The sequence below is a fragment of the Macrosteles quadrilineatus genome, unplaced genomic scaffold (assembly GCF_028750875.1).
Source record: "Macrosteles quadrilineatus isolate MER2022 unplaced genomic scaffold, UCM_ALF_1.0 Scaffold_8__2_contigs__length_117827958, whole genome shotgun sequence".
Lineage (NCBI taxonomy): Eukaryota > Metazoa > Arthropoda > Insecta > Hemiptera > Cicadellidae > Macrosteles > Macrosteles quadrilineatus.
The window spans coordinates 75,765,290-75,782,632 of record NW_026542601.1 but is presented as its reverse complement, the minus strand read 5'-3'; positions in this window follow the sequence as shown (position 1 = coordinate 75,782,632).

The following is a 17,343-nucleotide window of genomic DNA, read 5'->3' as shown; positions in this document are numbered from 1 at the left end:
AAAAACCACCAAGCAAAAATATTTTGTTAATTCATTGTTTTATCATACCTGTAAAAAAATTAATGTTAGTCCAAGTGAAAATTGGAAAATACAAAATGTGTAAAGAAATAAATTAGATATTTTACGTTATTATATAAATAAAATTTTCCTGAAGCACTCAGCAGTTTTAATTTATTCGTGCGTAATATTGCCGTTTAGTGATTTCCTTTTACAGTAATATAAAACAAACACGGACCAAAATGTTTTCCTAAAATGGAGTTATCGTTCAAACTGAAGGTTCTCTAAATCGAGCAGTGCATTTTGAAAACCGCGACTGATTTTATGTCCAACGCTCGCCGGTGTTGCTGTATCAGCCACTTTAAACTGGCTTGCTACTATTGAAAACGTAGTTTTATTCATTAGAAGGCAACAGCTGATCTATTTGACTCATGTGGAAATCAGTATAAAATAAAAATTATATTTCGCCGTTTTCTAAACTTGACAAAGGTGTTGTATATTATCAGTCATTCCGTCTTATTTGGCAGTTATGGAAAGTACAATAATTATGATAAACCAAACACATCTTATTGCATCATAGAACATAGAACATAAAACGTAAGTGAAATGTGTATTTTTTCTTACTGGAAGGACATTTGAATTGACGTAGGATAGTAGAAAGTGTGACGTTTGCAAAAAAATCATTTGTTTTAAAACTCTTGAATTGTTATGGTTTCTTTTGTTATAACAGCGGAACATTGGAGTAGGGAATAAAATAGTTATGTTTTGAAAAATCGATGTTAAAATACAAACACAAGGAAATAATAGAACCTTGAACACAAATATATCTTTAATTTACATATTTCCTGTTTTTTGTTGCTTTGTTCTTTAGTTTCTAGTTCCTGTACTGTTCTGTTCTCATCACACAATGTTTCCGTCTTACTTGTTAGCTATTTTGGTTATTAATATTGTACCAATTTCTATTTCCATATCTCCACAATCGTCTGTCACTGTCACATTTTTATGGGGTTTCCTCTTGTTAAATTATTGTTGTTAATTTATTTTTAGTGAAATATTGTTATTTACCAAGTTGTTTGTTAACTCTGGACATGTATAGGATTGTTGTTAGTTATTGTTATATATTTTTCTACTTCATTGTATCATTGCATGATACTTTTTGTAATTTCATGTACGTATTGGCAATTTGCCGTTGGGAATAAATAAATAAACTGTACTTAACAGGTTTAAAGGGTTGTATCCGACCAAAAGACATGAAAAAACAAATAATGTTGTATTCTAAGCGTAGTTGTACCTATGTAGTGGTTACGGAGAACTGTAAATCTGGAATTCTCATGTTATTTACATAGAGAATAAGAACTCTTTGAGTTTGCTTGTTTATGGTTAGATTTATAATCAAGACAAATCGATCCATACCAACCTACAACACTTATTATTGTCTTAGGCAATATTTGAGTGAAATCAAATCAGGAAAATTATAATTTGATTATACAATGGTGGTATCTGAGCGTACTGGAACAAATAAATGTACGTGGTGTTTAGGGGAACTGCTATTATCGCTAAGGGTACAGTTTGGAGGGGGGGGGTAGTGTAGTTTACTGTTTGTAAATAAAATAAGTTCATTGGATCAAAATTTGTTAAACTATTCTGAGAATAATTGACATAAACTTCACTCTTGAGTTTAAGTAAAAAGAGTTAAACTACTACATTAATAGTCAAAGCTACTACCCATATCCAAGAACACACATTTTAATACTTGCGAGAAACTGTTCCTGAATTAGATGAAAAGCTCAACGCGTTAAAATTAGACGTTTGAATTGTCGAAGTACGATGGGACATAACATGGAGCACGGAACGTTGCCGATACGCCGCTATCTGGTCGTTATGTCGCCGATTGTCAGATGGACGAGCCACATGTGCAATATCAAACGGTTATTGTTCTGACCGGGATTTATCACTTGTTTACGGTCCCTCCCATTGGGGACTTTTAACATTAACCCAAACACATGTAAACTAATTGAGCGTTTACACTGTAAATTCACGTGGAAGGATTTCGACGAACGTTGAATCAGATGTTTAGTTTTGTGATATTGCTCGTCGGTAATCAAAAGTTCGATGGTTCGATAGTGAGAAAATTAGCTTTTTGATGATTCCAGAAAGGTAGCCAAGGAAGGATTTTGACGAACGTATTAAATAAGATTTTTAATTTTGAGCTAATGTTAGTGCTTATATTGCTCGTTGGTAATCAAAAGTTCAATAGTAAGGAAAATTAGCTTTATGATGGTTCGAGAAAGTAATAGCTATGGGCCTGGCTAATTAAGAAACAGCTGATGTTGGTGACAAGCAACTCAAGGTGTCTCATTTCATGAAACACTAATTTTTCATTTATAAAATTGGGTTAAATGGTTAAAATACACCCAGTAACTTTACAGTTGATATCAATAAAAAATAAATGTGGTATAGCTTGTGTAGTGTTATTTCATAGTGTGATAGATTTTAATATAAAAAAAACCCACTGTTAAAAGCACTTCATAAAAGTGTCATAAATGTGTATAGAATTTATCTGGCAGGACTTAAATAGACTTAAATAGCCTAAATAGACTTAAATAGCCTAAATAGACTTAAATAGCCTAAATAGACTTAAAAGCCTAAATAGACTTAAATAGCCTAAATAGACTTAAAAGCCTAAATAGACTTAAATAGCCTAAATAGACTTAAAAAGCCTAAATATACTAAAATAGCCTAAATAGACTTAAATAGCCTAAATAGACTAGGCAAATTTATCTGGATCCAGGAAAGTTACCAGCTTACCTTCAAATAAAAAAAACCTAAAAATGACATATAAGTTAGTAAGCCAGTTTTCAGGCGTAGTATATAATGTAGCCACTATATAATACAGCTTACGTTATGTGAAAAAACAATTTACCAAATTATAATAACCGCAATTAGACTATCATCCAGAAGTTACTGATGAGGGGGGGGGTATACGAAACTCGTATATACGAGGGGTATAAAAGGGGTACAAAAGATCCAATTCATGTATTTACTTTTTTAATGCCAATGAAGTTAAAAAAAATCTTAGACGACAAACTTTCACTACCTTCCCACCTATAATTCCCTCCCCTCCCATAATTCCCTCCCCCGGGAAATGACTTAAAAGGGTCTCCGTCCTGATAGATGGAGATTGATCCCTCTAATGGATATTATTACAATATCCAGACCGAACCTAACTGACCCCAATATCACGGCGAAGTTAAGTAATTAGTTGGAAGTAGCCTATAGTTGACATTGTATCCCTATCAATTACTGACGATCATTACTTTTCAATAGAGTAATGTTTCAATTCATACTGATTTTCGTAGTTTTTATAAAGTGGAAAACTTTTGTGAAAATATAAATTTAATTTCTGTAGTTCTTTAAAGCGATAAGACCTTCCCTATATCACTCTACACTTAGGTTATTATTTAGATCCTAACACTATATCAAAACAATGTTTTAATTATTGGACATTTAAAACTGTATTTATAAAAAAAGTACAATTAATTAATTGTAAACTGTGTATGACATTTATTCTTCTGATTAACCACAGTTTCAAATGGTGAAAAATACAATCTACAACAAAAAAAGATCCGTAAAAGGTCAGTTTTTACACTTTAGTAAAAAGTGAATCGTATTTATACTACTTTTTAGTCTTCAGACAAAGAAAAATGTATCTAAATCGGATATCGTTCTCTACGGAAATCTAATAATCAATTTGATTTTGATAAGTTACTAAACTCTAAGGACAAACTCATTTTTAGAGTATAGTTAGCTTGAAAAGTTGCGATGTCTTAGAAGGAGAGATATCTGAGTGTTCATTAAAATGAAAGCTCCAGTCATAAACAACGCATCTCGTAGATTGAAGCTGAATGTTGTTTTAAGTAATTAATATTCTTTACGTTTGATCCAGATATGAAGGTATTGCTGGTTTGAAAAACGAAACTGCTATTAATAACTGTCTTAATGCAAACAAGTCTTAAAATTAACAGTTTAAGCTTTTAATTAAGTATGGTAAAAATACAGCAGTTAGAAATGCTTTGTGGGTCCAAGCAGTTCTTTTTCTCCCTAGAGGGGTAGAAATCGTTTGAAGTCCCTATGGAATAAAAATCAGCTGTTATCAACTGATGACAAAACAGGAATGTCAAAGAAGGAGTGAATAAATGTGTGCTAAAAGCTTGTGGAGCTTTCACACACTAAGAGCATCCCATACCATACCATTGACAAAGGAATGTTAACCGTGATATGATAGAGTCTATATAATAGCTTTATAATAAGCTATTAAAATAGCTTTTCAAATAATATAAAATAAATTAGTAACATTTTACAAAAATCTTTTAATTTAATTTTAATAATGCCAAAACGAGTTTATTTTCTTGTTCAATTATAACGGGTGATTGTGGGTATCGAGTGTCAATTCCATCATCAAAAAAGACCAATGTCATTGTAATTGTCACGTTTCATTTCATTTTCACGTTCCTCCGTAACAAACTATTGAAGTTTCATTTTCCAGATACTTTATATGCAATTACTGATTAACTCGACGTGTTTTGAGTAAGAATTAACGTTATTAATAACGAATTTCTTCCACTTTTTTGTTTATATTTCGTTGTTATTTCGTCACCAGCATGGCAACCCATAAGGCATATTATGTAAATTGTTTTTAATTTTAAATTTGTGTGCTTATTTTTTAGCCTATTTTAATTTATAAAAGGGTTTCTTCACATCTACAGAAAAATATCTTTCTCAATATGCGTAGATTTTCCCTGCGATGTACACGAGGTGAGAAAAAGGTTTTTAAGAAACATACTTGCCTCTATTTGATATATAGAGAGTAAATAATAAATGTATTTATTTATGAATTATTTGAATAAGAACACACCTTAAAACTGTCCAACTAGAGTAAAAAAAACCAAGAACATGTTATTTAAATTCCACACATTTATATGTCCCTCGATTGATTAACTATCCGAATTTTTTATCCTACAAATATTATAAATGAGAAAGTTTGGATGTATGGATGTATGGATGTATGTTTGTGACAAGTGAACGCGAAAAATACTGGTCGGATTGGGGTGAAATTTGGCATGATGATAGCTCTCATTCCCGATTAACATATAGGCATATTATTATTTCAAAAATCCTTTCGGGATCCGCCCCAGTGGCTCTGGAGTTTCCCATGTTAACCTTATGAGAAATGGAATTATTGAATCTTAACAGCTGTTTCAATTAAACAAGTTGGTTCTGTTCTATGATGTTCAATAGCATTAAAGTTACAAGGATTACCAACAGGGTGCAGCACTATTATTTCGTTTACATTTATGACAACAGCTAATTTGCAACCAAAAGGTGAGTGAGCGTAGCGAACGAACTTCAACCTGGAGGCGAGTTAGCGTAGCGAACGAGCTCCAACCTAAAGGTGAGTGAGCGTAGCGAACAAACTTCAACCAGGACGTGATTGAGCCATGCAAACGAGATAATCTTGAAAATTAAGAAGTTAAACGGGGCAAAGCCCGCGGGTTACAGCTAGTAACCTTTATAAGGACAAACATTTTATTTTGACAAACCGTATGTTATGCAAGGGCAACAGGTTAAACATTTTAAACAGGAACATCTCTAATTGTCCGACGCACGTGACCAGACTACAGTTTGTAATGACATCAGCATTAATGACAGCTGACCGAAGCATCAAAGCATTTCAATGATAAGTAGCCAACAAAAGCCATTAATGTAAAATCTGCTGTGGAAGTTTTGACAATTACATTTCCTCATATTGTCCAGATTTGTTTTTCAGACGTATAAATAGCCTAAACATGTGTTTTGTCAAATCATCAGTGTTTAAACTTTTATTACCTCTGTGATGCGTAACTAAATGTTTTAAATTTATCAGCCTTTACACCTCATTTTTACTATAGGTGAGATTTTAATTACTTTCGTCAGAAGGTGTCAAATTTAGTTAGTTCATGTTGTACGTGTTTATAGCTACTTACAGCTCATCTTCATCGAACAATGTTTGTCAACTGTTTAGCCTACAGTTGATATAATCACACAGAAATAAACAAGGGACTTTTTTGTTGTTGTTTTTGTTATACGCAAACACGTGTAAATACTTTCAATTGCAAAACGTTCTATGTTTATACTAAGTTTATACATAGACTAACAAGTAGACTTCTCATCCCATTGTACCAAATTTTTTAAAGATCGTTTTTCGTGTCTAGTTAATGTCCGGTGACACTGCTTGCTAGTGTCGACAAAATTTTGTTTCTATTAGTTTAGTGCTAATTTAATGATTTAATGTTTGGTTACATAACTAGGGGGCGAGTTATTGTTTAAGATTAGATCATTTTATTTGGTTAAACGAGGTTTTATATGACTGTAATAACAAGAAATAAATTGTAAACATAACACGACCTCTACAGTGCACAGGACAGAACTAGCAATAACATTTGCTTCAGCTGTTCCATAAGGATGATAAATCTACTAAGGGAGTATGTTTTATCCAAGGGAGTTTGTTTTATCTATAGTTTTTATAAGTGTGTATACAATGATATTTTAAATACATGAATGATGCTGAAGATGATCTGTAAGTAGCTCGAAACATGTACAGCATGATCTAACTACATTTGACACCTTCTGGCAAAAGTAAGTAAAATCGTTTAGAAAAAACTAAATGGTTGATCTCTTCGACTTTGATTACAGTTTTAAGATGTTAAAACTTTTATAAGTCCTGGACATACTTATAACTATGTTTTATTTACATAGTTGTAACTAAATTGCCTGTTTCTCTATGCTGAGTGATTAGTTTTAAAATCGATGCAGTTTTAAATTAACTCAACCAGTATCAAAACAAGATTATTCTTACACCACCAAACGTAAAACCTCGTAGGCTATGTACTAGTTTGAGCACAAAATTCAACAACTCGTCCAAAAGCCTCTTCCCAGGAGGTGGGAAAATCACCCTAATCCTTCAAGTAGATTCAACCCGCTTTGCGTCCTACATATTCATTGTATCCAGATTTCCATTTACTGTATTTCACACTTAAAAATAAATAAAATACTTTAGTTTGTTGATTATACTTGTACGTTAATTTCCGTATTTTTTGGAATGAAGATGTTTGTCAGAACCAAACTGGCCAATTTAACACGGGGTCACTCTATCCAAAACTAGTAATCCACTCAATAAGACTGAAGACAGATAAGGTGTGGTAACCTTTATTTATTCTGATTTATCAGTCTTGGTAGCAAGTATGTTTAAATAAGCTAATTTTGTTTAATATAGAGAAACTCTTTTCATTGACTTATCACTAACGAAAAAAAGGAACAAGATGTGAACAAATAATCTATTTTCTTAAACCAAACCAAATTGTCCAAATTAGACAAATTGTCTGGACATATTTCTCGACTTGTTCCTTGGACTAAGACAAACATAAAATGCCGTATAAGTATGGGTCTAAAATGCCTAGATTTGTTTGTGGTTTTTAAGAACTATTTTATATCTTGGCATTTTTCAAGTATAAATTTAAAAATGGTATAAATGTGTATTTTAGTAGGTAAAAAAAGCTTACAAAGTTTCGTTCCAATATCTCAAGCCGTTTCAATATAGCAGCCATTTAAAATCTGTAATGCAAAATTTCATGAAAACGGTAAATATTAAGAAAATTGTCCCTCGTATCAAAAATATAGAGAATTAAATCCAAATAAAATAAGAAATTGTTTGTTAAAATCGGATGACAAACAACCGAGTTATTAGTTTTTTCTACATTCGGTTACGCAATTTAATAGGAGTACCATAGGTACTTCTCTGTAAAATAACAACCCTGTACTGTATATATATACAATGATAGCAGGTAGATAATTTCTACACCGTAGTAAGAACTACGCGCATGTCTCAATAACAGTTCATCCATTCATAAAGTTTATATTCAGACATCTTTTCACTATAAGGACATTCAACCTATTCGAACAGGCTTTCCAACATGTTCAATTCTCAGCTTAAAAGAGAGCCGAATCAAGACGGTATTGTCGATCTAGTCAAACAATAACTCCGAAGATGATCCTTAGATATGCAGGACGTGCCTCTGGGTTTATAGCTAAACAGATCACTGCGAAACTTGCAAGTAGTCCCTGCTATTACTCTAAACCCCTTGTCTGGTAGTTTATATAGAACCACACTCATATTATGACTTGGAACTTCACTAAGCAGCAAAATTTTTAAATTACCATGTTAATCAACTTAAAACGTTTTGACGAGATTTTAAAGTTTATTTTAAGGATTGGTTTTATGGCCCAGACAGTTTATGAATAAGTTAATTGGTATGCAATGTTAATTTTTATTTTTTAGATATTTTGACTTTTAGTAGCTAGAAGAGGGCTGTAAGGGGGTTGTTTTACACATTTTAAATTGAACAAACTTCTTGCTGATGACTTTACTTTTAAAAAAAAAAATATTGCGATGGTAAAATAAGTTATTCTATACTATTGAACATGGAGGTTAATTTCACTCTTAAAAAGAGCTTGATCTAATCTGGTCTTTATCTGGATCCCAATTAAATGCAAACAGATATGTTATTAATACAATCAATAAATAAACAACGTTCAGAACAAGTTTGAATCTCTTAAAGTTTTACGGGACATTAATACTTACAACTTTGGTTCACCTTGTATACAATATGCGATTTAGCACGAGTCAAAACAAATGTTACTGAATGTATCTTTGTTTGATTAATGTAAAATATGAAACGTCAAAACTATTACATATAATGTGGCTAAATTGATAAACCGATGCTCAAACTCATTGAACAAACTCACTAAAACACTCAAAACTCGTAATACTGGAATTGAGATAGTGGACTGTTCCAGTCAATCACAAAATGAAATGATGGGAATCAAAATTTAGATGAACAATACGGAGAGTGTGGAGCAGCGATAAAATAGAATGACGTCATCAAAAGTAAATTGTGCTCTATGTTCGATCTGTAACCAGGGTTTTATGGTGACTTTCAATCGTGAACAAAATTGTATACTGTATTTTGTTAGTTTCTTAAAATAGATAGAATAAAAGTTATAAATAGTAAGATAGATAAAAGTTTATGGTACTTGTATTATTGGTAGTAATACAAGTACATTGACTTGATCACGTTAGCTATTTTGCATATACTAGTTTAAAAGTAGTAGTTAGAACAAAAACCATACAGGGCAGTTACAGGGACTTTTAAAATTACTCAAGTCTTCTATACATACGCATGGAGGAATTTTAATAACTGCGGTATAAAAGTGAGGATTGGCGAAGCAGCTTTTGTTGAAAATCAAATATCACGACCTTTACTGATTCCGCTGGCTCCGCTAGGGCTATTAGCTCTGGTGACAACCTTTTATTGAATTTTATTATTGCTTGATTCGTGCTAAATTGTTATTAGTTTTTAATGAAATAGAGGATAAAACTTAAGTACGGTACTGTTTTTTAACAGACTACTTTCTTATATTTATTTGATTGTTATGATATGGATTTATGACAAATATAAAAGTTCATTTTGTAGAAATGTTTGTGAAATCTCACCAATATCAGTACAATACAATGATATTGATATCAATACAAATATCAATATCAAAACCAATACCAATATGAATACCAATACCCAATATCAATACCAATATCAATACCAATATTCATACCAATATTTATAATTAATACCAATAACAATACCCAATACCAAAATCAGTATCAACATCAGTACCAATATCAGTACCAATATCAATATCAATACAAATACTAATTATCAATAACAATATCAATATAAATATCAATAAGACTTCCTCTGCACATAATTAATCACATCCATATATACATTTCTCACGAGTTGATGCGTAATACAACCTATGAAACACAAATAACACATAGCCAAATCCCATCTCAATGGTAATATGGTTAGCGTTGCGCCTACATTGATAACACAACCTTTGTTCGATCTCAAAGTTTATGCAGCTGTTATATCTGGTATTGTTGGAGAGAATCTCTGTATATACAGTTGCTGAACTATTGACAAAGGTAACAAGGCTAGGTGAATATATTTTAAATAATCCTTCGTGACACGCTGTAATAACTGCGTGAAATGTGTTCATAAGCTTAATACAAAATGCAAACTCTTATTTATAATCTATCTTTGTATCTCGCATACATTTTTGACTTTCCACTCAAAATGGTCTAAATTGAATTAGTGGTTCATTGACCTTGAAATAGGGGAAATCATTTAAAATCGATCACCACTCCCCACTACCAATCTTGTGAGTCAACAGTACAAGTGTAAAAATATGTGCCCCCGAGGAGAAAGCGTATAATAGCAATGTAAATTAAATGAATCTTTGAACATCTGTCATTTTGCGCAGGATCAACCTTTTAAAGTGCGGTTTGCGGCATTGTATTCTACTAAAAAAGACCTTTAATTTGATGTGCATATTGACCTATGCTTCCATTTAAGATTTTCTTCCGACTCCTTGTGGGCCGTCCCCCTGAAGAATTATTGGATCACTAAATATGTGTTAAAATAGAGTTTTATGCCATGTAGATTTGTACCAAGTATTTTAGCTCTATCCGCATTATTTTTTTTAATATTTAACCGTTCCGGGACTATTCAATCACACTGTATTTAATTTCATTATATGTCTAAATAACTTAAACTCGAAACCAACAAAATATAGGGAAAGCGTTCGCAGAAACATTGTAGCCATCTTCCGCGATCACAGCAGATTCTGTGATCATCCTAAGATCGCAGAAATACCCCCCCCCCCCCCAGATTACAGCAACATTGCTCGTAATTATGATTTTCAAAGTGAAAACAAAGTCAAAGGACTGCACCAACTCCGCCAGGACTTGTTCCCACAGTGTCAATTCTTATGTCTCTTGTGTGTATTCCCTATTTAACTTACTAATGCTGTCAACTTCCAACCAAACCGCGAACTGCTTCTCTGATACATTAGTATGCTATTTGTATTGCACATGTGTACATAAATCGAACCCACGCATGTAAAGATACCTCGACGTTTATACTGTTTTTCGTCTCTTGGACCACAAAGGTATCTCTATATCTCTGGAAGTTTCAATGTGTACAGTATGTTTCCAGACAATTGCTGACACTAGGGTTTTACAGATTTCAAAAAAATATTTCAAGGCCGAATAATTTCGGAGATATTATATATCTATAACGATAACATGTACCATTAACATCAAAATCTACTAAAAATTGCGAAATAATTGTATTGACAAAACTTACTTACCTCCAAACTAACTCAACTTGGGCCCACAGTTACTTACAATTCGAATGCGTTCTCAATCTGTACGTATCTTGATTATTTGTTCTTCCATTTCAGCCAGTATTCCCTCCTTTGTACACACACTCTGCTTTTTCATGCCAACGGTTAGCCCAAAACACAAACAATAAAATTAGAAATAGTTTCCTGTCATCCCATAAATTTGACGAGTGCATCTTAATTTAACGCAAAAACAGCATCATATTGCAAAACATTGTATTACCACTACCAACAATAGTATAAAACCAATGCGTTTTGTTTTAAGCCTACAAATAATTATATTTTAAGTTAAAATATTCTAAGTAAAAGTAATTGTTAAAATTACAGTTCAAAATTCACTCACACAAATAGGTACGACAAATTTGTAAACGGATTCAGAACTCTCTGGTGCTTATTTTTAGAATTATTTTGAGTGATAGACTTTTACAGTATAGCAATGTTTGGTATACATTTGTATTTGATGTCATATAAAAAAAGGTTATTTCCATAAATCGGTTAAATAACATTGCATAGTTAATTCTAAAATATTTAATAGTCCATCAACTTCACTCTATCTTATAATTATGGTTTTTGTGCCCTTAAAAGACATTATTTTCACGTTTCAATGTTGACGTTCTCGATATATAATGTGTTTTATGGTTTACAATGGTAATCTTTTTACCATAACAACAATCTTTTTGTCCATAACATCATTGTCTATTGTAATATCTCTGACAACTGCAAGTTGTACCTTTGGTGCAACTAGCGGTTAAAATAAGAACTTCGTTTAAAATTAACTAAACTTCTATTTGGACTTATCTGAATAGTATATTACACTCTTTGCTGTACGTTTATGAATGTTTTATGGAGCCTTTATTTACATTATTTTCACGTATGTCATTCCTTCAATGCACATTAGTACTCAGGCTGTGTTATCCAGATCCAAAACTCACTGATAACTGCATATCGTACCTTTCACTTATAATATAAGAACTCACAAGGTTATGCCTATATTTGTCCCATTACATCTGATGTAGGCTCAAGTAAGAGAAGAGTTTCCATTTACCAAAACGAACTCACCTCCACACGGATTCCACCGAGACTCAGCAGCTTGCAGTGTCTTGCGTGATTTATTTCACTGTTCTCTGTTTAAAGGATTAAATACTAGTTCAAGTTTGTATAATTGAAATATTATTTACTATTTTACATACGAAAATGTATCCTAGGAGACCACAAAACATTGCACCTATAAATTAGCTGCATATTTATATTTTTATGTTTTAACTCACAATAATACATTTTACAGGAACCTAATGGAGACAGTGTAGGATTAAAATCCAATATAGCCCACTGGCCACGGGAGTCAGGCTGGGAACAATAATTAGTTTACGGATGACCCCATATCGAGGAACTACTTAGCATAGGCCTTAGGGTTCTTCCAGGCATCCATCGCTTAGCTTTAAACAAAGCTATATATACTGTAAAAGTGAAGGAGACTGTCCTCAATGACATAGTGAATGAACATAATGAACATATCCACCGTGAGAGTATATCGGTGTATAAACTAACTGTGCCATAAGGTCAGTGAAATTACCGATCACCTAAGGCCAGTTGGTCTTACGTAATCGTCGGGTGGATCTAAAAGAGTAATAAAAATTGCGCCCTTAATGCTAGAGCCCCTTGTGGATTTTAACTTTGTGGAAAGGAATAAAACTAATAACTGGTTGCTGTTAGAAATCAGGACATTTATAACACTTAATGATAGGCCCCTATGAAGATGATATTAACAGTTTGCAAAGGATTAAGTTGACTAATGATGTAGGTAACATTTATCCTTTAAAACAATCAAAACGTAGTTAAGTGTATTTAACTTATTATTAGTAAATATATGTATATAAATTCAAAAATGGGTTTGATCAAGAGGGTTTTTCCACCAACACCCAAGACGATGAAAGGGGTGGGGTTTCAACTCCCGGCACGAAACTTAAAGAATGAATGCCTTGAAAAAATATTTGCTAGATAAATATATTACACTAGGTGAAACCCGTCGAAATCGACCGTTACTGTCAAGGCTTACACTAATTCATCTACGGAAAGTTAGGTGTAGCTTGAAGTGAAGCTGGCTTTTATTCTTGGACTGTTAGGGACCTCCTCGTTTATATGGTTTTGCGCCTTCATTGGCAACAAATAATGGAAATGACATAGCAATGCGGCATTTCCAAAATGCAAAAAATACTGTAAATTAGCTGTTACGTAAATATAGACGTTTACATGTATTGTTAAACAACGTATCTTATAAAGGATGATGTGATCTAGTTTAAAAGGAACACCTCTGTCAACCTTTCTGTCATGACAGTAGCTGCTTAAATAGTATTTACTCTTTGTGCATTTTTTTACGGACAAAATGTTATGTTATTTTCAATCATGTTAACAACCCAACGGGCCAATGTCCGTAATATAGGCCACTACAAATAATTTGTCAAGATAGGTACCATATTTGGCAAGGCTTCTGTGTTTGGATGTTATTAGACACGATAAGAGCACAATAAACTTCTTCTGCAGCTAAATAATCTGCTGGAGAAATATAAGCCGAATTATAAATGTCACAATGCGAGTTCGAGCCTTTTGTAACTATATGTTTTGTTTTATTACTCTGAGGTTCAACTATTATTTAAACATATTTTTATTTACTCTCCGTAAAAAAACTCTCCAACCAATTTTGGATTAAGGAAATCTACTCGTATTTGTGACTGTAATTGATGATATTACAGTATAAAAAATCATTGAAAGAAGGATCCAGCATGACATCGTCCCCTATGTAATTTAAAATATTCATTTTAGTTAAGTAGAATTTTTTAGTTCATATTAGTGCATATAAAAGGTTTAATATACTTTTGGCAGTCTGCACCGGACCATTGTAACAAATGCACTACCTGTAGCTGACTACAGCAACAACAGGTGTTTTAGGCAATTCTGCACACTTGGCGTGGTTTATATTACTAGTAATGACTTCATATTTCACATTATAGTTAGTTCCATAATTAGTAATGTTTAGATATTTTACACTTAAGTTGGTAGAGTGCAGATATTCCTGGTTATATTAAAACATGGAAATTGCTGTTTCGCACAGCTAACTCTATCAGCAGATATTTCTCTGGTACAACCGTTGGTACAACCTAAATACTGTAGTATTTTGGAGCACTCGGCGCTTAATATACCACAAACACACTTGTTTTGCTATTCCGCACTACAGGTTTTCGTCACAAAACCCAATAAAGTACGCTTGTTTCAGCCACACTAAGTGGTATATAAAAAAAGTAGGAGAAACAAATATTTTTTTAATTAAATTAACAAACAATTTATTTAGTATAAAAAGTATAGTTAACTTCAAATTCAAAGGTTTAGAACACCTACTGTACACAGAGTGTCCCAAAAGTAAGTACCAAAAATGTTGGAGTATGTTTAATCAGTCAAAATAAAAATAAAATCAAGGATAACATTTTTCAAAAAAAAGCCTTGTAAGCAAGATATCTGCCGTTTTAGCGAATTTCCCATATAGGGAATAAGCTATTACCGTAGTACTCATGGTAAGACCTGGACCCGGAACCGATTTTTTTTTTCGTTTTGAGGTCCCTAGAGGCCAAAAACACCATCCGTTCAAATTCATATATATATATATATTTATATATATATATATATATTTATATATATATGTGTCCGTTAGCGCGATAACTCGAGCAAAAATGATCCGATTTTGATGAAATTTGGTACAAACGTGTAAACCTACGTTTGTTCGAACGAGTTCGCGAACCAGCATGATCGGACCATGGGAACAGGGGTTTATGGGGGCTTTTATGGGGTAAAAATGGGTTTTCCCTATTTTTGACCCAAAAAACATAAAATTTTGAAATTTCTTTCCAAACTATTTTGTAGAGCTTAAAAAAACAAATAATTTAGTATATTGAAGCGTTATAATGCGCTTAATGGTTACGGAGAAAATTCTAAAAAATTGTTAATTTAAAATTCCCATATTGTTCTTATGGAGAATAAGTAAACCGTTGTAGTGTGCTTGTTTATTAACATATTTTGCCCAAATTTGGAAAATGTTTTTATTTCTTACCAACTATTAACATTTTAGGCCTACATAAAAACAAATTTTACCCTCCCTGTTGCAGCAAACCTAAGTATGTGTTAAACTGATTCTATTTAAATAGGGAATAAATGTGATATTTTTAAGGAGACATTTTAGTCTAAATCCAATCAGGCAAATGGAAATTCGCTTAGTCTGCAGGTTTGCTGCGGCGGGGGTATTTGTGTGTTTAAACTTGTATCATAAAAAACATTTATGGTATTTGGTAAATTATTTTCAAACGGGGGAAGCTAGTTGAGAAAAATAATTATTATAAATATTTATTTTTTATGGGGGTTATTTTATTTATTTAAATTTTAAAAAATGGCAGTTTTTTTATGAAATAATTCTAAGAACACTTTATTTAGTAATTTAAAATTTCCTATTAAGTCACACCAAGAAAAAAAATAAAGTGTCGATAAATCACTATTATTAGCTTTTGTTGAACAAGCCAGGCTTAATAAGGGCAAGCTGTCAGGGTTCGTCTCATATTGCGCCTAAATGGTGATTTCTCAGTTTATTAATCATGTTTTTTTTTTAGCTTGGTGTTGTTTGATAGGAAGTTTTAAATATTAAATAAAAGTGTTCTTGGCATTTTAAATAGTTCTTTAGCTTTAGTTTTTATTTAAATGAAAACACATAAAAATGGTGGATATCTCGTCGCTGATTAGGTAATTTTGGAAAACTGTTTTATTTTTCCCATTAAACTTATTTCTAACTACATATTTATAACTTACATATGGAACAAACACCCTTTTTATTTGTAGATTGGCCGTTTCAAAGTTATTGCTTACAATAATTTGTATAATATTGTGAAAATAAATATAAAAAAATTCGGATATCACTAAACATGTTTCGAAACATTTATTCCCTGCAAATCAAAACAACCATATCGAGTGTGCTCTATATCGTCTTGAAGTCGGAGTAAGAATAAAAAAATATTTTTTTAATTATGGAAATAGTACCTATGTGATTTGCACGTCAAATATCTTTGCACTATGTTTACGATGTAAACATTTCTCTAGAATGCAACAATATGTCTTTAAATGAAGCCCATAAGCAAAAATCTTTGATGTAATACATACTAAGAAAACTAAGAAAATGTCTAGTCGATGGGAAGGGGTATACTATAGGTCAAGGCACGTCTACCATAGCTTGTTGTGAATAAGATTAACTATTTGCTTAAATAATTGTTTAATAAAACTGATGAAAAAATACAATTTCCTGAGTAGACTAACTTTATCTTCAGAACAGACCGCTGTGTCTTGTCGAGTCCAGTGTTGTAAAACGTCCATCTTTGTAGCTATCAACCCAGAGTCACGTCCTGCATGGCTGAGGATCATCTGGAGATTTATGGCTCAAATACATCGATACCCGTTGTGTTTGGGTTTCTTGCAAAGTGCCAAGCTTTAATATACCTTTTATATTCATTTTGCATTTTTTAATATATATTTCTACTATTATTGTCTACGCTTATGCCATTTTGATATTCGATGACATTTAAATTGTATTTTTAAATATTAAGCCTACCCTTTATCACATTTATGAGAAATTAAACCCTTCTGGATTCAAAATTATATCATGCTAGATTATGGGGTTTTAATCATAGAAAATGATTGAATTAAACTTTTTATCACCTATTTGAAAGTCCTACATTTCTTCTAATCACAAAAAAAAATGAAAAAGTAAATCGGTCCCGGGCCTAGGTCTTACCATGAGATCTACGGTAATAGCAAAAAATTAAAAAATGAAGAAAATATATGACGTCGTGTTTTGTAATTAAAAGTGTTTGTTGTCCAAAAATATACATGTTATGATTTATTGTTAACCAGACACCTGTCATGTTAAACAAACATGACACACGGTGCAAATAATTTGCATCAGCTTTGTGCATTTTAGGC